The sequence below is a fragment of the Phascolarctos cinereus genome, unplaced genomic scaffold (genome assembly GCF_003287225.1).
Source record: "Phascolarctos cinereus isolate Bilbo 61053 unplaced genomic scaffold, phaCin_HiC Scaffold_9;HRSCAF=440, whole genome shotgun sequence".
Lineage (NCBI taxonomy): Eukaryota > Metazoa > Chordata > Mammalia > Diprotodontia > Phascolarctidae > Phascolarctos > Phascolarctos cinereus.
In genome coordinates this window covers 156,576,846-156,602,723 of record NW_027556402.1, presented here as the reverse complement: position 1 = coordinate 156,602,723, position 25,878 = coordinate 156,576,846, and the positions used below count along the sequence as shown (strand labels likewise).

Here is a 25,878-nt window from a genome sequence, read left to right as displayed (position 1 = left end):
GCTACCTGTGGGAACCTGGGCAAGTCACTTCACTGTTTGCCTCAGTTTCCTCATCCGTAAAATAAGTTGGAGAAGGAAACGGCAAACCACCCCAGTATCTTTGCCAAGAAAACATCAAATGGGATCATGAAGAGCTGTCATGAAATGACTGAAAATTACTGAACAAGGACAAGTTCTTCCTGCAAAGCTTTCTAAAGGAAAACATCTACTCTTTATAGCTGGTGTACTTTTATCACAACAGCACACACTGTATTGCTGTTGGTCAGTAACTGCTCATGTATCTACAATAAGGTTGGGAGATGGAACTCCTTATTGTGAAAAAGAGGAGCTAAGATATCACAACTGAAAACCGTGTGGAATGATGCCAGATACAAAACTGAAATAAATGGTTTTCTGAAGGGCAGAGGAAAAAGGAAAGAATATCTTGTTTTTCTACTTAGAATAAAACCTGTAAAGGCAACAACACCCTAAAATACTTACCTAAGATATTCCTCCAATCTTGGACCTGGCACAGCTGGTGAAAAAATTCTGGATAAATACTCCTAAGATTGCACAATTTAATTAATTAAACATGTGTCACAGACTTTGAGATTTAGAACAGGCCAGTTAGTCTTATCTGTACCCAGTGTACAAGGTAAACATGCTCCTCCTTCCTTCCAAATTCACTAAATCTGTCAACACTATCACCATTTTACTCAGTTTTCCATGTTTGAAACCTTAGTGCTATCTTTAAATCTTTCCTTTCCATCACCCAAGAATTAAATCAGTTTAATTCAATGAGCATTTATTCCCATGGTAACCTGTACCTAGTATATGCTTAACCGATATTTGAACTTAATCATTTATTAAGTTCTTTCATTCCAGCCCTGTATTTCTGCCTTTATTCCTTCCCCTCTTTACCTTTCAATTCCTATTATTGTTGTTGTTCAGTTGTGTCCAACTCTTCATGACCCCATGGCTCATAACATGTCAAGTTTTTCCAGCATCTACTCTCTCGAAATCTGCCAAGCTCATATTTGATGTTTCCATGACACTATCTATCCATTTCATCCTCTGCCGTCCCCTTCTCGTCAGGCAGTCAGAAGTTAAGTGACTTGCTAACAGTCACACAGCTAAGAAGTGTATAAGGCTATATTTGAACTCAGGTCTTCCTATCTCTAAGCCTAGTGCTCTATCCACTGAGGCACCAGTTGCTTCTGGTAAATTTACAGAACTTAGAGGATAAATATAAAAACAATTGACACAAGGGATAGAGAGAGGGTATTAGCAGTTAGGTGAATCAGGAAAGGCTTCACATAGGAGATTTTGAACAAAGAGATAGATTCTTCAAGGTGGTGGTGAGGAAGGAGTTCATTTTAAGGATAGGAGACAGCCAGCCAATGCAAAGATATGCAGACCAAGAGACCAGAAGATGGGGTATAACATGTGAAAAGCAGACTAATAGGGTAGGAAAACACAACCTAGAGTCATAAATGAGTAAGACACACAGATGACTCTAATCCAGGAAATTGTAATAAGTTTATTAAGGAAGTATAAAATAACGTGTTATATGACAGCTAAGGAAAGGCTTCCCAGAGGGGGTGACATTTGCTTTCAAGGATGGCTAGGAATAGACAACTCATTAGAAAAGACCCTGATGTTTAGAAATATTGAAGGCAAAAGGACGTGACTGGAATTACTGAACAACAGTCTCCTTCCATTAGAATGTAAACTCCTTCCGAGAAGGGATGGCTTCATTCTCTATATTTATATCACCAGAACCTGACAATGATTGTTGCTGGTTAAGAGTTAGAAACTCCACAAAGGGCAGGGACCACGTCAATAATAATAAATTTTTAAAAAGCTGAAAAATATCTATTTGGTATGTCTACTATGTGTATAAATCCCTGGGAATGCTCAAGGAGATTAATTTCTCCCAGTTCATCTAGAACCTATATCTCCCCCATTGTGCACAAGGTAAGGACTTAATAAATGTTTGTTGAATTGAATATAAGAATGATGGCACCCTGGAGGTTTCTGTAACGGCACGCATACTTTCTGGCATAGCAACCAGTCTTACAAGAACATCCATACATATTAAAATCAACTTTGCAAATACAAAAGATAATAGAGTTAATTTTGACTACAAAATTGAAAAGCTTTATTTTCTATTATCTCTAGTAAGGATCTGACAGCCAAGATTTATGAATCAATAAACATTTATTAAGCACCTACTATGTGTCTGACCACTGTGCTTGATGCTAAGCACTAAATATATACACTTTGTCTGTCTCTCTCTCTCACACACAAATCAAAAGTATTCCCCAAAAAGTGGTCAAAGACTATAAAGAAATGGTTCTTAAAAGAAAATTTGCGAACTATGAATGACACTATGAAAAAATAGTTCAAATTACTACTAAGTAAAATGCAAATAAAGAAATAAGATTGGCAAAAAACGACAAAAGATAAGAGTAGTTAATTTTGGGAAGGTGAGACTGTGAATTGGTCAAATTATGTTGTTACATAATTTGGAATTATGCAAAGAACATTATGACTATGTTCATACTCTTTCAGCCAGTGATTTCACTGCTAGGCATAAACCCCATGCAGGTCAACGATGAAAAGAAAGACTTTATTTTTAGACACGATAAAATATTTGTATGGCAATCTTTTTGAGATAGCAAAAAAACTAGAAACAAAGTAGATTGTGATTGGGAAATAGCTAAACAAGCTATTGACATGAATGTAATAGATTCATATGCTTTAAGAAATAATGAATGATGAACATTAGAAAGCACATGGGAAGACTTAATATGAAATGAAGCAAAGTGAAGGAGGCAGAACTAGGAAAAACCCTCTCAGTTATTATAATGATGTAAGTGGGAACAGCAATAACAAATAGTGGAAGTTAAACTCTGTGAAATTATGGCTGAGAGTAGCCCTGTAAGAGCTAGGAAGATGACCTTTCCCGTTCTTTGCAGATGGGCCACAGTATACTACAGATATCAGAATTTTTAGATATACTGGTAAGTTTTGCCAAACTGTCGTTCCCCTTCTTATTTCTTTGTTATACAGAATGGTTCTTTGGGAGGGGAAGGATAGAGTTACTTTGGAAAATAAAGATATAAAAACAAAAGATATCATGAAAATTTATCTTGAAAAATCACTAAGATTGATCCATAAAGAGCAAGGAAGCTACTTAATCTTACTTTATGAATGTACTTTAGGTGTCTACTTATGCTTTAAAAAATAAATCCACTCTTTTCATTATGTAGTGCCTGGCAAAGACTCTCTTCAATCTTCCTCAGGCAGGAATTATCTTTGTTTTCTCAGTGCCTAGGTGCAGTGCTGGCCACATAGTAGGAGCTTTAAAAAATGTTTGTTGAATTGAACTGACTGAACTGATCTTCATGACTCAACCCAATGTTCCTTTGATAAACCCTAGAACAATGGAAGGATCAGAGCCAAATTAGCTATGAGTATATCATACCCAGGCAACTCTGAATGGACCTTCCCAATACATCTTTTGATACATGAACTAGAAATGGCTTACCACAACATTGCTAATATTAAGACAAATTGTTTGCCCAATAAAATCCACGCGGAGCATTTTATTCTCATCTTGTCATAGAAATATAAAAAAATTAATATGCTTACAAGTTAAACAATTATCTTGAATAAGCAGTCAGGTTTTTTTCTCTCATTTTAGTTCTAGTTAAAATATTAGAGTAGGTTTCATTTATATTTGAAAACCAGATCAAGAGTTTAAACTAGCTTTCCAATTTGAACTAGTTTGTCATTTGCTTTCCATTAAAACTTCAACTTTAATAGCACTATGACTCCTCAGAAGGACTTAAGTGGCACCTGAAAAATTCCTGCTATTTATCTCTCTTTACACAGTCTGAAGACAGGGCAGTTGTCTGTTTAGGTACTATTCAAATGCACCATTACTACATAGTTACCAGTTTTTATTTCTTGGAAGAATATGGGTTTCTTGGGGATAGTTCCTTATTTGTTAATTGACTGACAACGCCCAAGGGGACAGACTAACCTGGAAACACTGACCTCAACTAGACTGGTTTCTATTCTTCCTAGAGTAAGGATGCGTCGCATACGTTGGCAAGAGGTAATTCTACTTTTTTATTTTAGAGTTAGACCTCTGCTTTGACATTCTGTATCAATACCATGACATGTCAGTGTTTTTCTAATACCTTTAAAGTCTTTAGGGCAATGCACAAATCAAACATCTCACACAGACACACACAGCCAATATTCTGACTTATTTAGGGAGTGTGGCACGGAGTTCAGTTTGCTAGCTTCTAGAAAGAGGTAGAGTAAGAAGAATTAGGCATTGAGAGACCCACTTCTTTATTCCCAAACAACCAGGATTGGTTAAGTCCTCTTAACAGCTCTAAATCTGCGATCATATGTCATTGAGAATAATGGGTGTCGTGTACAGAAAATGGAACTATGTTGTGAAGCCATGAATACTCCCACAAACCGATAAAAGCAGCAAAGAACAACTCCTGCAGACTTAACCTTGCCCACTGATCTTATTGCCCTGTGCCAAGCTGACACCGCCCATTAGAATAAACAGCTAAACGAACACTCCCACAAACAGGCAGGCCTTTGGCACTGGGTCATTTTTATTGCCTTAGGGTTTCAAACTATAAAATGAACACAGCTCAAAATGGAGGCAAGAAGGAATAAAATACAGAGCTTAAGATCAAAACAGTTAACTAAAAGGTCTTTCTTTTCTGAGCAGAAACTTGGTTCAAACCTCATGCTGGCAATTTAATTCTCTTCTAAAAGTACCTCCCAGGAGATAAAGGACATCCGAGTGATGTCCTCTGGAGGTCGATAAAACCCAAATCAGCTTTTCCCAGAGCTTGTTAAAAGCTTACTTCTTTTTCAAAAGGCTATCAGTCTGGGCCTTCTAATAGACAATAACATTTTAGTTGTTTTGTTTTTTATAACTCCAATCTTCGGGCAGTCCTAATTTGAGAATAATTCAATACAAAATGGCCCTTAAATTGTCTGGCCTATGTGTTATACATTCAACAAATCCCAATACTAGATAGACAAATGTAAAATCAAGTAACTCAAATTTCCTGGGTGTTATTACTTTAAAAAAAACACACATCTGAAAATGATGGACTTTATTGTGGTCTAAAGACGCAAACTGGTTTACCACAGGTGGGATGAAGGGCTGCCTGTCACTCCAACCATCAGGACTGAGAGCAGAAGAGATTTTCAAGGGTAATAATAATAGTTCACATTCATATAGGGCTCTAAGGTTTGCAAAGCACTTTGCATATATGATCTCATTCGATCCTCAGGACAACACTGTAAGCCTGGTGCAACTATTATTTTTACCTACAGATGAGGTAGGTCACACATCCAGTACCTTTTGGCAGGATTTCAATCCAGATTTTTCTGACTCCAAGGACAGTGCTTTACTATACCACAACTACCTCCGTACATACAGAAATTTATATAAAGTAATTAGGAGGTGGCATCTGAGCTCTGATTTAGAGGAATTCTAAGATGCAGAGGTAAGGAGAAGTACATTGCAGACATAGCAGACCACGTGAAATAAGGCACTGAGGCAGAAAATGGACTGTCCTCTTAGGGGAACAGTTCTTTAAGCCACAAGATGATGCTCTGCATTGGGGGAAGGAATACTTACAGTGATGAAATCATGGATTTTTGAAGAACTGATATTTCAGTAAATAACAAGGAGCAAAACAGACTGAGCTTCAACTTTGTTCTTTCTTTTTTTTTTTTTAACTAGGACTGTTTCCAGTGGGTAGGTGGGAAAAACCAAAGAGAATGAGACCAGAATGACTCACAGCTAGATATTCAGCTCCTTAATAATCTGGCACTTGCTATTCTCATATTCCATGCTGACTTCGCTAATGGTGGTGTTATCTACATGTAGCAGTGTGGCTAAGACTAATACATGACCTCTGTGAATCGTGTCCCTTCGTAATCTAGCCTTGGGCTATTGTTGTTGGGACCTCACTGTCACTTCTTGATGCTCTCTTCTCTTCACAAACTAGGGGGAGATACCTCAGCTCAAACAAAAAGCAAACAACAAGAGCCCCTTCCCATCATTCCACAATTAGGCTACATTGTCATCCAATGAGGAGATAGACCAAGTGAAAATGTGGATCAAGAAATTCAGCACAAGTTTTTGGAGATTAAGGCTAGCACCACTAGAGTCTGAATTAGAAGGGACTCTAGTGATCCTTTAACATAGGAAGCTGTTGATAGATTTCAGGGTGCTGGGTAAACTTGGGATAGAAAAAAAATTCTTCATTTCAATATAATCAGTCTCCTTTGTAATCCTATGTATTTTATTTATACATTTAAAACATTATTCCAAGAAGGGGTCCGTCGACTTCACCAGACTGCCGAATAGGTCTATAACATCCAATCTAGCCCCAGCTCTTGAAGTTATATTACAGGTAAGGAAACAAAAGGCTCCAAAGGTATAAAATTCAAAGTCAAACATATGTGGAGTATCTCTGCCTAAAAGAAATCAACTGAATTCACTAACTTTTACAGAGTTTTTTATATTTTCAAAAAAAATTAAATAGTGAAATCTGACAAAATCTGTTAAGTATACTTTTGCTACATCCTGATAAAACATGGGATCACTATGACAGTATCAAGTTCTAAAATCAGGTGTTTACAAAGCACTTTCTTAAGAACAAAACTGTCAGCTAGGTTGTGCAAATATTAACCATTTAACTGATGAAAAGTGAGGCCTAATGTCACTCACTTACTGAGTATCTCTGCTGGGATTTAAATGCAATTCTCCTCATTCAAAGTCCAGGGCTCCCAGAAAAGAGGGATAAATAAACAATAGTAAGTCCCTCAGTCACTACATAGTGGAGAAGTCATTCCCAGCACTTGCAAACAGAGCATGTGGAAGAACTAAGTGTATGCAGCCTTAATTTTAGAGTAATGGAATACAACAGCTGACACATGCAGCCATCAAAGGGAAGTGGGTATCTTTGGACTTTTGTTTTGAAATTCAAATTTCTGCAGTGTGTAAAGCGAAAAAGTTACAAACAGGACCTAAAAATTTGTGAAGATCACTAACCAAGAGGGAGATAACGTGTATTCAGAGCGAAAAGGATGAAAGGTCATATGTACTTTTTTCAGTCATATTTTTACATCTACTAATGTCAAGGATAACATAAGGGTCTCAGAGGTCCTGACTGCACCATTACTTGAAAGGATGTGCTTGGCTGTCAGTAATATTAACAACAGCCCTCTTTTATGGGAGGTGGGAACCAACAAAAAAGATAATGATATTTATAAATCATAAGATTCAGAGCTGGAAGATACCTTAGAGATTTAGCCCCTTGATTAAAAGAGCCTGAAGCCTGAAGAGGCTAAGTTATCTTACAGATAGAAAATACCAGAGCTGGTTGAATTTCAATCCAGATCCTTTCACTGATTCTCTCTTTCTTTTTTTTTAAACTATGAATACCATTCTTGAATGATGCTTGTTGAATAAGGCAGGCAGGCAGGAGACCAGCTGCTGAGCCTTGAAGAAGGTTGAAAAGCCAAAAACTAAGAATTAAGTTCACACAACAATTAGGCAGTAGAGAAGTGACTAAGGTCTTTTCTCAAAGGCCAAGGCACAATCTACAACAAACCAAATTCAGTTGGGAGCCAGTAGAATTTGATCTTCTTTGTAAAGATCTTCTCAAGCCATCTTAGCACTGGACAAATGCATGGCTCAATAAAATGCACCAGCAACAAGCTGGTGAATGGGCTGTGTCTACGTACTTTGAAAGAGAAAACCAAAGAAAAAAGGAAGCGTATCAATGAAGCTTTTAAAAAAAAGATGAAAAAAAAGATGCAAGGTGAGCAAAAGAGCAAAAGGAAGTTCGAAAGGAGAAACAGAAAAGCAACTCTGTTACTATGTTAAATATAATTATCACCTTGAAAAACTGTGAGTAATATAAGTTCACAGTATTACATACAATCATCTTTTTCTGTTCTCCTTTGAATATCAAAAGGTTCATTTCCTGTTTATAAAAATGAATTTTATTTAAAGAGGAAAAATAAGAAATGACACAGATGAAAGAGATAAACAATCATCATCCACCTGAGTACCTATAAATACATTTTAAACTAAGCTTTAGTAGATGTAAAACTAAACTGAACTTTCCTCTGTAGGAAGCCCAGTCTAATGAAGAATAATGCTCTAAGGTGGGAATTCTTAACCATTTCTGTATCACCTACCCATTAGTAATCTGGTAAAATCTATGGACCCCTTTAGAGTAATTTTTTAAATGCATAAAATAAAATACATAAGATTACAAAGGAAACCAATTACAATGAAATATACTTAGCAAACTATTTTTAAAAACAAGTTAAATGACCCTAAGGACCACTAGGTAGCACAGTGAATAAGAGTGCCAGGACTGGAGTCAGGAAGACCTGAATTCAAATCCAGCCTCAGACTAGCTGTGTGACCCTGGGCAAGTCACTTAACCCTATTTGTCTCAGTTTCCACATCTCTAAAATGAGCTGGAGAACAAAATGGCAAACTACTCCAATATCTTTGCCAAGAAAACCCCAAATGGGGTCAAGAAGAGTTAAGACATGACTGAAAACAACTGAGGACTCTCAGTCAACAAAGGACTCTAAGTTAAGAGCCCTTGCTCTACACTAATTTATTACTAAGTGATGGGAGTGGTTTGGGATGGGGGGAGGGACACATTCTCTTTCATTCTAGAAGGAAAGAGGGCCAATGAGGCTCAGGACTAAGAGGCATTTAAGGTAACTCTAAGATCGGATGACAATCACAACAACAACAGTAATGCACCATCACTACCACCAAGCCCTTTATAGTCCTGATACAACATGTTGTTTGATCTTAATTTTTGTTTTTGGCTTTTTGGTAAGGCAATCAAAGTAACTTGCCCAGGGTCACACAGCTAGTAAGTGTCAAGTGTCTAGTCTGAGACCGGATTTGAACTCAGGTCCTCCCGACTCCAATTCATTGCAGTTTGTACTACACTATATTGCCTCATATAAATATCTTACCTACTCACACACACAATCTTCTTTTTCTGTTCTTTGGACTGTGAAATCTTTATGTTTGTTTCAGAAAAAGATCTACTTTGGGCCTAAAAATTATCTTTTAAGACCATCTTTTTTTCCCTCCCTATGTTTACGATCCTTCACCTACCATTTTTAAAACTCTCAAACCAATCTTAAAGGTTTCATTGGCTATAATCTTCTATGATATCAGTATTCTTTCAAGTTATAATCTTGGATTAAGAATTTGTTGCATCAAATACTTCCACGTTAGTGCTCTGGGGGAGGACATATACATTTTTATGTTTAGTCCTTAGGAATGATCCTATGTGGTGATAACCTATGTGGTGGTCATAAACATTATTTCAATTGGTCAAGTCAGTGGACTTACGATCCCCTTCCATGACCACAAAGAAGTTGTCTCAAGGGTACTGCAAGGAATGAGGCTCTGGAGAGCCATCAGATTTCCCTGTTCAGCAAGCCTTGACTAACTGGATAGGTAGCTCATGCATCACGATTCATTCATGCAAAAGTGTTTCAGAAACTTTGAAGCATAACGCAAATGTAGATTACTACCAATGCAAAGTGTTCAATAGCCAAAACACAAGCACTAATAGTTGCAACATAACATAATTATTTTATGTACTATTTGAAATTCTCTGGAGAGCCGTTGGAAATGGAAATTGTTTAGAAAATCATATGCATAAAGGTGATAACCGAATCCGTGTAAGTGGCCTGTTCATAACCACACAGAATATAGTTTATTTTAAGGCAGGATTCAAACACAAGTCTCTTGATCAGCATCCAGTGCCTCTTTCAGATCACCAAGGGATATTTATAGAGAAAGAAAAAGACAAAGACTTAGATGGAACCAACATTTAAAGGATGTGACTATGAGAGAAAACCAAAAGAGACAGACTTTGGCTCTAGTCTTAGTTGAGATGCTATCTGCCTTTGGATGAATCATTATTATATAGTGCTGTATAGGTTACAATGCACTTTCCACACATTATTTTAAAGTCTCACAATAATCCTGAGAGTAAAAAGGTGCATTAATGTGGCCTCCTTACTATGCCCTTTGGGCAAGTTCACAGGATTTAGAAATTGGGAGATGTCAGAAATCATCTATCTAGTCCATCACTTAACATTTCATGGAGACAAAGTAAGGCCTACAGAAGTTAACTTTATATAAAGTTAAATAAGCATTAAGTGGCAAAACCAAGACTTGAACACTAGGCTTCTTACTGCAAACCCAACACGCTCTTTTTACCACATAACACTTGCCAATCTCTCAAGTTCCTTTTAGAACAAACTTGAAATTATTTGAATTTCAAGCCACATGCACACTAATGCTAAGATTTTAATTAGCAGTACGGATTAATGAGATATTATGTATAGTATAGATTTTACAATATTATCATGTAAAAAGTATCACATGTCCACTTATGAAATAGAACGCCAAGTGCTTGCTCTGAAACCAAAGGCCTTGAATTCCAAATGATACATTAGCTTCCATTTTAGGTGTGACCTTCCAAGTTTTGTTAAGATTACTTGCTTCTTCCTACCACTGGAATTTCATTGTGACTAAGAAAAGACATCTGCTACCACAGAGAAAACCACATCTCGTTTAACAATTTTTCTTTGTATCGTATTTACTTCCAAAAAAAAAAAAAGGGAATAAAGCCAACTATCAAGTGATTAATCCAAATGGAAACTCATCCATTACATACTTGCATTGGTGTCTAAGTTGTGTGAGGACATTTTAAATTTTAAAATGTTACAGGTATGTTTAACAATATGCCTATCTATTTATAGCATATTTTTGGTGAGAAAATAATAAGGAAGTGAAAACACTAGGAGATAGTTTGAAGGCAACTTAGTTTCAAGTGTAACATTTACCCTGATTCAAAAAACCAAAAAACCTAACCCACCATTTTCTCTTTGTTACACTTTCTTCTTTTATAAACAATTTTTGTCCTTTTCAGGGAGACACTTGGACTTTTATTGCACACTGAGTGAAAAGTATGAATCTATTCAGCTATGCAATAAAAATGGCAGAGGGTGGGAAGCCTTGAAACAGAATAATTTAATCCTTTTATGTAAAAACCTATATACAACCAGGCACAAAATGAAAAAAGGACTTGCCAGGGATGCTAGAGAACATGAGTATTTTGTAGGGGTGAGGGTAATGTAAGAAGGAGGAGAGATTTGTGAGAAGCATTATTTGTTGACAAAATCACGAGCTAGATGCATTCTGTCAAATTCTTTAATTGCCATTCTGAGTCTGTGGCAAATTATATTTACCATGAAGCAGATGGATATCTTCTCGAAACATTGTATTAGAAACTTCCAAGGGCTTGGTAACCAGAAGAAAAATGTAAAATATGTGTTACCATGAAGAAGTCACATTAGGTGTTTTTTTTAAAGTCAGTCTCTTTCTACTTCTTTCTAAATGATACTTGAAATATACTAGAAAAAAATCTCACTATTATAATGTATTGCATATTGTAAAATGAACACATTAAGGATGAAAGTGTTTTCTTTCAGAAGGAAACTAGTATGATAAAGTCACAAATTTTCTTCTCAGTTCAATTTCTTATATATAACACACAACACACACACAATTATTAACTAGCTGGAGACAGAGGCTTTTCCCCTTTTTTTCAGTTTGATGCCATACTTCAACATGCCTGTTTACTACATACCTACTATCTGGACACCATAGATATAGACATGTCCATGACCAAAGGTGACCCATAGCAGACAGACTGCCGGAGTGAGTATTAAATGGCATAGATAGCCAAGACTCTAAAAATGAGCTTTATTTAATGTCAAGTTTTTTTATTGATTGCTTCCCAGTCACTAAATTAGAGTGAATCAGGGGGTAAAAGAATTTCAAAGATCTGCTTCCATCCTCTCTTTGAATTATTATCCCTTGCAGACTAGCCAGGAAAAATTTTTGGTTTCTTCTCCTCCCTTTTATTCTGTCTTTGCCTTCCTTCTTGAAAAGCTCATAACTTAGTAGAACTTAATATTTAATAGGGGCAGCTAAAAGACCTGAATTCAAATCAAATCTCAAAAACTCAGCATTGTGACCCTAGGCAAGTAAAGTTATTTTTTTTTTAACCCTGCTTTCCTAATCAGTAAAATGAGGATAATCACAGCACTCATTTGTGGGGATCAAATGAGATAACACACATAAAGTGCTTTGTACACCTTAAGATGCTGTATAAATATTTGCTATTATTATTATGAACATAAGTGACTTTACAACATTAAAAAAATACTTTTTTCATCAGAATCCTGTGGTATAGATAATGCAAGCATTATTATCTCCAATTTACAGTTGACAAAACTGGGGCTCAGTGAAATTAAATTATTTTCCCAGGTTCTCATGACTAGAAAAAAAACTGTGATATTATCAGGGAACAACCACTTTACTAAGTGGTACTTTAAAGTTATCTAATGTGTTGCTCCTACCTACTAGTCCTAAAGAGCAATTCCGTAAGTTAATCTTCAGAAAAAGCACAGTCCCTTGGATCTGGGAGTTCTGGGACATAATACTGAATCAACCTAAAACTAAATTGATGGAGGTTCGCCCAACTGCTACAGTTGAAATGAGCAATTTCCCCTCAACTAATTGCTACCACTCCTTGTACTTTCCCAAGTCTAAACTAGAGCTTTAGTAGATAGGACACAAATGAAAAGCTGGTTCCTCAGCTTTTCCCCTGTCTTTGTCCTTCTTCTACTTCCTCCCTCATCTCCTCTTTCCTTGGCTGAGCTTCTCAGAGGAAGTCACTTAACCTCTCCAGGCCCTAGACAACTACCTACAGGGGCACATCTACATTAGTAGAGGGAGTCCCCTACAACAACGAAATCAAAGGCACACTACAACTACAACAGCAACGAGGTATCATATTAAGAATACGATCATAGATTTAAGGTTGGAAATATTTTCAAGGCCAGAGTCTAACCTCTAATAAAGGGGTTGAGGCACAGAAAAGTTAAGTGATTCCCTAAGGTTACACAGGTAGGAAGTGTCTGAAGTAGTTTTCATTTCATTCGAGTTCCTTCTGATGCAGAACCCAGGCCTTTTTTACTCCTAAGTCCAGTGTCTTATCCACTACTTCACAAACTCTCTGGTTTATGGGAAGAATAAAACAATACTAACCTTTTGAAGAACTTTTCCAAAAAGTCACTTAGCTGCCCTAAAATTTAGTTGAGAGATCTTACTTCTTTCTCCTGAATCTCAATTCAACATACTTAGAATTCCTTCAAAAAACAGATACCCAGAACTCCCCCCACCACTTCTCTCTAGCTTGATCTTCATTTCAGATTTCTAATTTGTCCCAGTGTCTGCTTCTGATTAAGACTACCACCCGAGGTTGAACATGAGACTTCCAGCCAAATGGCTGAGGGAAACAGTCAGCCATTTTAGTGACTAAATGAGAATCTAGTTACATCTGGTGAATCCCACAACTGACAGTAGTGTTTGTATAGCCATTGTTACTAACAACAAATAGGCCTGGGACCATTTATGCACAAGACAGATAAGCAGGCTTTCGGAAGCATTTTCAGCTTAGAAAGGCTGATAGATCATAACCATTCTTAATTTCCTACAAATAAAGAAAGGAAGTTCATGTTTTTTATAATGGCCATAAGCAGTACTCACAACAGAAACAATCCATACTAGAAAAAGAACTAATACTACCAAGTTGTGGCTAGTCTGGTCCAACATGAGCAGGGATTTATTTTTAATGCAATAGTGTTAGGTGAAAATATATGCTATATTCTATTTGTGCTCATTTTTCTATGAACAAGTTTCTCATAAAGAAGAGCTAAATTCCAATATGGCTGACCAAAAAAAAAATTCAAAACAAAGTGTGGCTGTTGTCGAATTTGAAAAATAGCTAGGACCATAATAAAATTGCCTTTTGAACACAACCTAAAAATTTATCTACCCTCTTTTCTCCTACGTGTGTTCATTAAGTATATTTATATCAAAAGCTTCCTGAAGCTAGATCAGCTCAGTCTCCTGGCTACAGGAGCTCTTGGTTCCCACTGTCTCTTCCTCTTTTACTCACTTGTCTGTCAGTAAACCACCTTCTTAAAAAGTCGGCTTCCTTATCTTAAATTTCACTATGAAGATGAGTTCAGAATTCCTTGTCAGGAGTCAGGCAAGAAGGCGAGGTCTTGAAAATAAAACTAGCTGAAAAACAACCATTGTCTCCTTGAAACAAGATTTTCATGGTTCACCTTCAGCCACAGGCCAAAAAATAAGGTTTGGAGTGAAAGATGGATAAGTTAATTAGAAAGAAATGTCTGCATTTAGGCAGTTTAGTTTATATATCTTTCTTTTCATATTGCTGATGTAAATTAAGCACATAGGTGATCAAAAGATTAACTAATTAGATACAAGTAAATTTGAAGCTTGGATTCCAAGAGTTAAAAAAAAGGCAAAAATCTTCAGCTATTTCTTCTCTGGCTTCAGTCTTTGGGGATTTTCCAAATATCAACAAAATTCCCACTGTTACAAAGTCCTTCTTCAAAAGCTATTATGGCATTTAGGTGACTTTGCAGGTACTACCATGTTGTAAAGGTTTTGAATCTGGTCCCAGAAGAAAACTATGTCTTCTTTCCAACAGCCAACTGTGCTAACTACAAAGAAGTTTGTTTATTAGCAGTTGACTAGGTAATAGCAATCCATGAAACAAATATAAACATAAAAAAGACCCTCAGGACTTTTCTACCCTGCTTCTGATTCTGCAGTGATCTGATACAGTGGTGGAAAAGAGAATAGGGAGCCAAGAGTTACAAATATTTTGGACCATCTATAAAATTGGCTGTTGGTATCCTAAATGTGAGATCCTTGTCTAAGTCCAATGATGAATAGATATACAATTGGAGGAGCTGAGTCGTATCAATCTTTACATTCTAGATATGAGCAAAATGAGAAGGAAGTTGTACCTAAATGGAAGGATGACTCATCTTTGGAGAAGCAAATAAAGAAATTGGTGGAGATTGTTTTATCCTATGCCCAAAGACAACAAGAAAAGTCATTTTACAGATAATTTGGCTATCTCATTTTGCAGTATTCATATTAAATACTTGCAAAAATACAACATTAAAAAAAACTACCACTTTAGCACCAACATCTCACCAAATTAAACCAAAATGCACTTGAATACTTGGTAAACTAAAAGTTAAGGAGAGAATAGATGGATATGAGGTGAAATATTCTTGATCCATGGTTTCCAATATATTTTTTATATCTTATTCTTGATCCATTAATTTCCAATATAAGAAATCAAAGGGCACAAAGACACATAGCCTACACAGAAGCCCCATGCTTTTTTATTAGGAATACATTGTCCTAGAAAAGAATCAGAAGGCACTAGACATAGTGAACACTGAGTAACATCACAAAAAATAAAACTGATTAACAATAATAACTGGCATTTATATAGTGGTAACTATGTGTCAGGCACTGTATCAAGCACTTTACAATTATTAACTCACTGGATCCTCATAACAACCCTGCAAGGCTGACACTATTATTAACCTGATTTCATAGATGAGGAAACTGAGGCAAACAGAGAGAGGTGAAGGGACTTGCCCAGGGTCACACAGCTAGAAAGTATGCGATAGGATTTAATCTCAGCCCTTCATGATTCCAGGTCTGGTGCACCATCCGTTGTGCCACCTTATATATCAAGAATATATATGTATATATAAAATTAGATCTCTCTCCCTCCCTCCCTCTCTCTCTCTCTCTCTCTCTCTCTGTATATATAAAAAAATCTCATTGTGCCTTATATATCAAGAAGGAATAAGCGATTTCTTACAGATGTGAGCCACTCACAAATCAGTTTTCTATCTTAAGGCACACCACCAAATTGTTAGCATAAACATGAAAATTAATACAAAACTAGAAGAATAAAAAAATGAACAAAAATACGCACAATTAGCTCAATCTGGTCCTATTCAAATAACTACTGTTAATGAATACCGCTCAATGGATGAAAAAACCTCATTATCATATTCCCTTACTAGTTTTAGTGATATCAATCAATTAGCATAACAAGGAGAATAACAATCTGAACAGAATTAACATATGACTTAGCCAGTAGAAAAGGAGCATGGCCAAAGGCTACCCTAGTTTAGAATATAAACAGGTTTGTAAAATTTTAATGAGAATGGTAGAAAAGCATAATCAATATTACCTCATAAAGAGAAGTAGTAGAAGAGAAACCCAGTTTAAGAAAATCTTAACCACCCAATGTTACCTTAAGGGCAGTTAAGGATAAGAACGGAAGGATGACAAGTAGAAGAAAAACAATCTATAAAAATGTTTATAACAGACTATTTTCAAATGAAATTAAATGAAAAAAGGTAATATTTGTAAAGTGCTCAGTTCAGTGTCCAGCATATAATAGGCATTATATACATGCTTACCCCACCTTTAATCAACAAGGGCTCTAGAGCTCTAGTTCCACAATGGAACTTTACCACCATAATCCCAGATACGTTTATGAAAAAGGTAGAAATGGCACTAAAGAGAACAAAGAGACAGGGAAAGAAGACAGGTTAGACCTGTAAAACCATCCCAAAGAGTTTGGCCTGCCAACACAGAAAAATCCAAGTGAAGCAAGAGTGTGATTGGGATATTACCCATTTCATGACACACAACTGGTTTGTCATCCAGAGAACCTTTAGTACTTGTCTATCATGATATGGGTCAGACAGTACAGACAATTTGCACCCAGATTTGAACAGGAAGAGAGCAAACTAGACTGCCTTTAGGAAATTATAAATGTCCTTTACTGACCCAAGACTCCTTCCTATAACAAAGGCTCATCTTTTAAATACTAATACAGTATTCTATTAGAGTTCTCATATGACTGTGAGAATTGGAACACAAGATTCACCATGGAATTGAAAATGAGTATGACACATGAATAGGACACTTAGAGAAGAGGAGAGTGTGTTTTACACAGGCAGATTGCAGCACAGAACAAATAAGGAACTCCGAAGAAGAACAGATGTCATCAGGGAAATTTATAGCCCAAAGAGAAGAGCATGTAGTTACAAGAGGCAGACAAGGAATAAAAGGTGGACAGACCAAGTGGTCCAGTGGTATCTGTGACATCAGCAGAAAATGACACTGGGCAGATCCCCGGTGGTAAAGTGATGGGAATGACATGGGTAAGATCAGGAGGTAGGAATAGCTATTCTCCTGTGAATGGACAGGGCAGATATTATCAACATTTGACAAATAAGGAAATTGAGTTTGCGAAGCTAAGTGACTTACTTTAGGTCATACAGCTAGTTTGTGACAGAGAGGTGACAAGAAATCTAGATTGTGTGAGGAGATATGAAGATAGTGAAACATGAAAAAGGAAACAAAAAACCAATCCTTTAGTATAAAATATAGCTTTCAAATTCAAGGCCCTATGCTTAGCACTAGAATAGCTAAAATAAAATTGAAATAATGCTTTTCCCAAATTAGCCTACTTTCTACTGAGCGTTGGGGGGGGTTGACAGGAGAAGACAAGTAGGACAAGATGCTGAATTATCAATAAGTCTGGAGTAATGATCATAAAGGAGAAAACTTTTTTTTTTTCACAAGAAGTTTCATGGAAAAAGCAGCTTTGGGTGGGGGTGGGAGAGTATATGAGCAGGGACTGGAAAGGGCAATAGGGGAGGGAAAGAAATGGAACCCTCAGGGGGAAATATTAAGGAGAAGGCTGCCATTTCAAAATTCTTCCTAGAAACTGTTTCTGAAGAATCTCATATCACTCTCATCATTCCCCGGTTTTGGCTTCCTCAGCATTTATAATTTATGTAATTTCCCAAATGAGGTAAGAGTAAGGTAGAGAGGAATGAATACTGAATTTAGAGTTATAAATCTGGGCCTGAATGCTGTTCCTTCTAGATGATTTTGGGCAAGTCATTCTCTTTCTCTAGAAAACAAAGGCTTTATTTGTCAGACCAGACCACCTCTAATATTCTATCCGAGTCAGAACATGTTAACGCCAATGACCTCCATTTGACAGATGAGGAAATTGAGGCTGAGACATCAAGTGACTTGCTCAAGGTCTTAATGATCTACTTAATAGGAGAAGCCACGACTGGACCCACGTCCCCTAGTTCCAAGCTCACAGAACCAACACCTCCCCAAATTTCTCCTCAAATGCAGGTATTATAATCATACCCTTTTTAATCAGTCAAAATTCATAAAATACACACAACAGTGTGCCAGTGATCTGAGAACCCTCCCTATTGATACACAGACACCAGGAGGAAATTACCTCAAATTTGAGAAATAAATTAGAACTTAGACCACAAATTCTCTCTCTCTTTTTTTTTAGGCAATTGGGTTAAGTGACTTGCCCAGGGTCACACAGCTATAGACCACAAATTCTTAAAGACTTTATGATGTTATATTGACTTTTGAAGTCAGTCACACAAACACATAAAAAGTACTCTCCACTGAGTAGGACTCAAGCTTCTTGACTGACAGTAATGTAAATTTATCATGTACTGGTTCATCAGCCATTGGAAAAGTCGGGGCTGGCCCCATGGGAACAAGAGAGTTATAGAGATAGCTTCCTTCCAATCTATCAGCAGTCATCTTTTTTGTTGAGTGATTTTTGAGTCAAACCTTCAAGGTATTATATACAGGTAGGGCCACAATGAGAATCTTCTTTTTCAGTCTTGTTTGCATATGTATATTCAAAGATTCTTATCTCTTAAAGAGACACCAACAAAACCAGGCTTTACTCTGATTTTTCATGGCCTCTAGATAATCAAATGACAAGAAATGGTAACAACCCATTCCTTCTGTCAGGGGGCAGGCTCATGTACGGCTACTAAACTAGATACCGTAACACAGGAAAGAGATGATACCCCAACAGCTATCCAGATGACTGACATTCTCCATGATTTTGTGCTAGGGTTGGAGTGACTTGTTTCCTAAATTCCTCATTTTCCTCCCTCGGTTTGGATGGTTCCTGTTTACTCTGATCACTACTGCTTCTGTGTTTGTCTTTCCTTCCCTTCATTCATATGCTCTCCACCATGCCAAGATTTAGCCTAAAGAAAAGTCAAGACAAGGACGACCTTATAGCTCTCTTCAAGGACTGTCAAGATGAATCAGGCTTCTTCTGCTTGGTCTCCAAGGACAGAACTAGGAACCATGGGTGAAAGTTTTAGAGAAGCAGATTTTGGCTCGCTAAGGAAAAAATGTTCTAACACTAAGAGTTACCTCAAAGTGGAACAGGCCACTTTGTAAGGTAGTAGTAGATTCCTCCTCACTCAAGGTCTTTAAGTTAAGGTTAGATGACCATCAATGAATCAATATGCAATTAACCTTCACTTGGTTGAGAACATGGTAGACAAAATTCATGACTGGGTTGGATTCGATTACCTTCGAGGCCCCTTCTATGCCGAGATCGATTTTGTCATCCCCATAGAAAGAGGAAGAAGATGCAGATAGATATTACAAATGAAAATAGAAAAACAACATTAAACAACCTCCTCTTCCTTCCCCAGATGCTTCTCCTACCCTCTCCTATGTCTATTCTCTCTTATTTATGATTTCAAGATTAGCTTTGTGTATGAGACCACGTGAATCTACTACTCAGGAAAATGTTGTTGGCTTGGAGGCTAACAACAACAATAATAATAACACTTGTAGAGCACTTCAAGGTTTACAAAGCACTTTACAAATATTACTTTATCCTCACGACAACCCTGGGAGGTTGGTGCTGTTATCATCCCCATTTTATAGATGCAGAGACTGAGGCTGACAAGAGATTAAATAACTTGTCCAGGGTGAGAGAGCTGGTAAGTGTCTAAAGCTCTATTTGAAGGCAGGTCTTTCTGATGCCAGGTCCAGCCCTGTCTCCAGTGCACCATCTGGTTGCCAGGAAAGAAATCAAGATACCACTAGTGTGCATGGTAAAAGAATTTCTGGAATTGTGCTCTATAGCGGAGGCTTTTTTGTAAAAAATCTGACTTGAGGCCAAAAAAATCTGAGATTTGGGGTCTCAGAATGAACTAATTTCTTATTATTTCTATTTCATAGAAGAAATCTTAACAGAGAAGACTTAGGTTAAATTTGTGGTGAGTACATTTCTGTTCATGCCATTCCCAATTCATAAAAAAAATGAGATAAGGGGGCAGCTAGGTGGCGCAGTGGATAGAGTGCCAGCCCTAAAGTCAGGAGGACCTGAGTTCAAATCCAGCCTCAGACCAAACACTTGACACTTAGTAGCTGTGTGACCCTGGGCAAGTCACTTAATCCCAACTGCCTAAAAAACTTTAAAAAAAAGAGAAGATAAAACACGTTGGAACAGCAAATCTTCATTTATTTAAAAGTCTAGGAATATGATCATATTACTGACTTAAAATGTCATTCAAGACAATCAGAAATACCATCCATCTTTCTAAAGCAGGAGATAATTTAATTGGGTCTAAGTTCATAACAATCACAGTATAATCTTTACTTAACAATCATCATTTCAGCCAAGCCACCTTGCAAAAGCACACTTCAGAATAGACTTCACATTAGCACTCTGCATAAGTGAGCTAGTGGCCATTTTTAATGTGTATCCCTTAACTGTCAACTTTTTTTAAAAATCCTCTCTGAAACAAATCCCATGAACATAGTTACAAAACATGCTTCCTCTGAAAAAGTCCCATCTTCATCTACAGCCTATATGAAAAGTGCCTCAGCAATACTCCACTAGAAAGTGTTCAATGTTACTGGCATTTCAATGTGTAGCATCTGGAATGAGCTAACTGTAGGAATGCACACATGTGGAACCAACCCTACCATATGGTATCTTTCCCCATTTTTCATTATACTGAAAATTTCTCAACAATTACATTAAACCTTTCTGATAGATGCGCCAGTTTGATGAAACAGAAGCAACTGGTTGGTAGTAATTGGAAAAAAATAAAATGCTATCTAAGCAAAAAAGAACTGGTAAAGATTTAAATGTATATGGAGACTTTGATCTTTATCATTAATACAGAAAAAGGAAGAATACTAGCATCTTCTATCACCTATTTCTATACAAATTTTACTCAATGAAAATTTTAGGATAGGCTCATTGGAAATTATCTTGTCCAAATCTATCATTTTATAGATGAAGGCCAGAAAAAATAAATTACTTCCCTGGGATTACCGTTAGTCACTTAAGCAAGATATTGACGAGAAAGAATAGGAGGAATTCAAAGGTAGGTTCTGAACTTCAACTGCTAGGCAATGAACCTTTGCAGGTTTGGGGGCAGCCGAATGACATAGTTAGCTTTCCCTATGGAAAATTAATTTAAATATATTGCAAGGGGGTAAATTTTTGTGGGGGAGCCAGTTAAGAAACTTGTTGTATTAGTTTACATGAGAGATAATGGGACTCTGAACAGGGGTTCAGAGTGGGAATCCATGAGAAAAAGGTTGAAGTGAGGAGTTGAATTGATAGGCCATGAAAACCAAGTCAATCATAAATGGTGAAGGAAAGGTAAATGTTAAAGCTAATACTGAGGTTTCAAACCTTGGTAGAATGAAGGTGACATTAGGAGTTTAGAGAACATACTTATTTAATTCATTCATTCAACAAACATTTATTACTTAACCACATTATTCCCCATCAAAAGTGCCTCGAACTTAATTTGAAGTTCTTTACCACTGCCCATATTCCCTATCCTGTAGCCTCTAGTCTGGACTAAAAAGACACTTACAATGATCCTTTTCGGGTAAACATATAATTTTTAAATTGCTGTTAATAGCAAAAAGAATAAATGAAAACATCACTTCCGTGTCCAATAGAAAGATACTGAAGGCATGGAAGGAAACCAAGTTTCTTTTGGTTTACTTGCTTTTCAGAAAAAGCATGAGGCTAAGTAGGTACTGCATTCATTTTTCAAGGGTAGATTTTAGGCAAATACTAAGGATTTCAGCACACAAGTCGAATGACCTCTGTTTGTAACACCAAAGAAATGTAGATAAGTTTATATTCATTAGTGTTTACTATTTTTACTGTCTGGTGCTTTAATTAGTCAGGGCATAAGGATAACATATTAAATTAAGGTTAGACTTGAGGCTGGGTAGTTTTTAAAAAAACAGAAAATATTTATCAAATAGTTTCACTGAGCCCTCTGTGTTCAGCTGCATACATTTAGGAATCCTGACAAGTAGTGGGGGGCAAGCGGCTATACCATTTTTCATGTGTGTATTGGAGACAGGCGGAAGCAGCAAAAACATCAGGATAAATATTGCAGGAATATCTTGGACTCTGGAAAAACAAAAAACGAGGCACTTCCCTTTTCATAATAGAACCATTCCTTGAACTGCCTTGCTTTTTGGTCAGTTGTGAGTTACTGTCTTATGTTTTCATGAATTGAGAGAAACATCAAGAAAAGCTAAAAGAAAACTAACAAAGGAAACTAACATTTCGCTTTCTAGAGCTCAGTCAACAACCTTCTATCATTAGTGGTCAGCACTGGTGATGAAATGTGCCGCCCAACAAATGCTTCTTGTTAATGTACAAATGGTTTATTTTTGAGGGGTACATCAGTGAACATAAAGGTGATTTTTAAAGCAAGCAAGCAAACAAACAAAACCCAAACCCCTCATCCACTGTATTGGAAGTGAGGATAGTGATTATGAGCTATTACTTTTTTTCTTTGTGTGTTAACATTTGATCCTTTCTAGAAAATGCACCTTGCACCAGTGAAACTTAAGGCATCAGCTAGTTACTTATTAAACTCAAGTACCAATGGCTGACTTGTACAAATCATGATGTTAACCACCCTGCCTGGCTTGTGTGCAAAAGTGGAAAGAAACAATTTCATAGCTGTGAAATTCTGTCATATCGGCAGAATCGGGCTGCAAAGTACAGCAATTTGTGTTTGACCTCTGATCTATGAAGTCTGCATAAACCTTTGAACCTCAGCTTGGAATTGAGAAATAGCACTTACTAATGCTAGGAGATGTGGCCAGTAATCACTCACCTTTCCATGGGTTAATATTTTGAATGACCACTTTCCTTCCGCAATGGTTAACCAGCAAAGAAGGAAGCTCATAAGGACACTTTCCACAAATCATTATTATGAACTAACAACGTAGATAAAAACTTTGAGCAGGAGCATATAGGACAAATCATCAGATATCCAGGGGTTCTAAATGTTCCAGATTGTACTTCTGATTCTTATTTTTCAAAATCTCATTAAACAAGCATACTTCATGGAAATATAATGGGGACAACATATGGAGTCCCTGGAAACCTGCTTTAGCCGACATTTGTCTTGTTACATGTCGTAGGAAAGAGTCTGTACAAAACAATAAATTCTAAATAGTTAACTACTGATTTTCTTTTTTGTTTTAAAGTTATCCCACCTTTGATATTTTTGTTCAGTCCTTTATCTAATCTCTGTTATAAAGTACAAAGCCATATTAAGTAATATGAGTAATATCTGATTCTCAAGTTGAAATTTCTTTATCATATTTCTTCACTATAAATTGTTGTACTGAATAATGTTGGTCATGGAAAAGAAAGGGCTAGCTTCAATTGAATTCGCATTAGAAAAGCAACTTTTTCTGAACAGAAAGAAACTAACACTGATTTTATTCCTCTGGTTTATTTGGGTTGACAGTATAATAGCACATGAAACACAAATAAGTTATGTATATAATTATTACCTTAACTTTTATGTACTCTAAAGTACACAAAATCCCATTGTCATGGAAGAATGTCAACTCCCAGAGGCCTGGGACTGGTTAATTTTTGTTTGTGCACCTCAATGTCTGACACACTATAGATGTTTGTTGATTAATTAATTACATTTTGTCAAAAAATCATTTTGAGGAAATATCATGGATTTTGCTATGATGAACTTCTATTCCATTAGATTTAATATTAATTCTATTAATTCTCCAAAAGTTAATTCTATTACTTTGGTGTATTTTTTAACATTACAAGTTTTAGAAACTTGCATTAGCTCTCCTAGGGCTAATTCTCAAATGACTTTTGGAAAACACCGATGGGAGTGGTAAGCAAATTTCTTTCATGGCCTACTGTTTTAAAACAGTATGGAAAATACTCATTATATTTTGCAGGGCCTTTTTTTCCCCCTAGGTAAAAAGGTGATTATGGTACAGGTTGACTTTTAAGTTTTCTGACGTTCTTATTAGGCACACACCCTTTACAAAATTTAAAGTAAATTTATACTGAAGCAGAAACCAACGAATTATTTCCTTTCCAAGTATTTTTATTTCACTTAATGAAAACTAAGATTACCTGCTAATTGACTCACTAACCCGATCTAAATTACTGAAACAAAACATATTCATCCTCCCATCCTTCTTAAAACAAATAAGGGTTTCCCTACCTTTCTAGTCTCGAGACCTGTGCACAACAGGTTAACAGGAACAACACCTTAGCTTAAGTAACCCTTCCTCTTAATCACAAGAGCTGTGTACCTCTGTTACACGTCGCACACATCTCTTTATTGGTCAGTGAGCTTTGGCCATTTAAATTCCTTGGAAGTAATTTGCTCAGGGCACCTGGAATGAGTCTGAGTGGGTGGGACCGAAAGAAAAGGGGGTGTTACATACTGCCAAATCCAGAACTCTCAACAGCAATCTGGAAATTAATAGAAAACCAGCTATAACTAATGGATTTTGGGAAGGTCAAATTAAACCCAAAAGGAAAAAAAAAGTAGTCAAAAGCTTTGACATTTTCACAGGGAAGAGAATTTAACTGAACTCCAAAAGTAACCCAAAGGGAATGAATCATACACAAACACCACCATCCTAGCACAGGAGGGGTGCAAATAACTTGTGGTACTTAGGACAGATAAGATAAGGGAAGGGCAGATTTCACCCAGTAACGTTCTATTTTCAACAAACTCTTTTTCTCTTGTTATTGTGCTAGTATAGATGTCTTGGCAAGACCCTGCTTTACTTGCAATCAGTACTAACAGTCAAACTGGCAAGTTAATCAAGGCTGGCAGAAAGGTGGTGACAGAAATCATACTTATAAGCAACCCTGAGTATTATTTCTCTTTGCTTACAAAACAGGGAGTCCCAAATGATCTTACCTGAAAGGAGAGGAAAAAAAGGGCAGGTACCGAAGAAATAAAAGCCAGGGGATAATAAAACATGATTCACGACAATAAAAATAGTCTGTACATAACAACGGCACAGGAGGCCCCCAAGCACTTAAGCAAAGTAAATAATGCTCCTTTTCAAGCAGTTAAGAGAAGGAACCACACGGAAACTCTTCTAGCCTGAATTTTTCAGTGCAGCTGGCCAGATAGGACAACCGACTGGTAGAAAACAGGCAGAGAGGAAAGGATAATAAAGAGTGTGTTCCAGAATGTGATGCCGAATGTCTGGGACCCAAGTCCTTCTGAACCTGGGCTAAAACAAACACTACCAAACACCACAGCATACAAAGATACAGAACTGTGGTTTCCAAGTGTTCCTAAAACACCCCCTACACACACACACACACACACACACACACACACACACACACACTCACACACAGGCACACAAACTAGGGGGTTACTGCTCCCCTTTACTGGTCATTCTGTAGACTTCTGACTTATTACCACTTTACCAAAACCAGAAAACCTCACTAGTCTGGAATAAATCAAAGTTGGGAGTAGAAAGGCAAGGAAGACAAGAAAAAAAAATCTGAATTGAAAGTATGTGGGAAGGGTGATACATTTTTACCTCTCCAGTACACCACCTTTCCCACGTCCAAATGGAACTTTCCCTCAAAACTAAGAAAAAGAGTTAAACAAAAAGACTGCATACAG

The 25,878-nt window shown here is 36.8% G+C and overlaps 1 protein-coding gene across 11 annotated transcripts in view; it reads right to left on the bottom strand.

The window, feature by feature from the left end:
• The window catches only part of RBM47 (RNA binding motif protein 47), a 157,242-nt gene that overhangs the window by 15,148 nt on the left and 116,216 nt on the right, over positions 1-25,878 (bottom strand). Inside the window, exon 1 of one of the 11 annotated variants that reach the window (XM_078148937.1) lies at positions 24,442-24,465. The exons of the other annotated variants lie outside the window; for them this stretch is intronic. The gene's annotated coding sequence lies outside the window, so the exon portion shown is untranslated. Of the gene's footprint in view, positions 1-24,441; positions 24,466-25,878 lie in introns of those variants that run through there. 11 annotated transcript variants of the gene reach the window in all.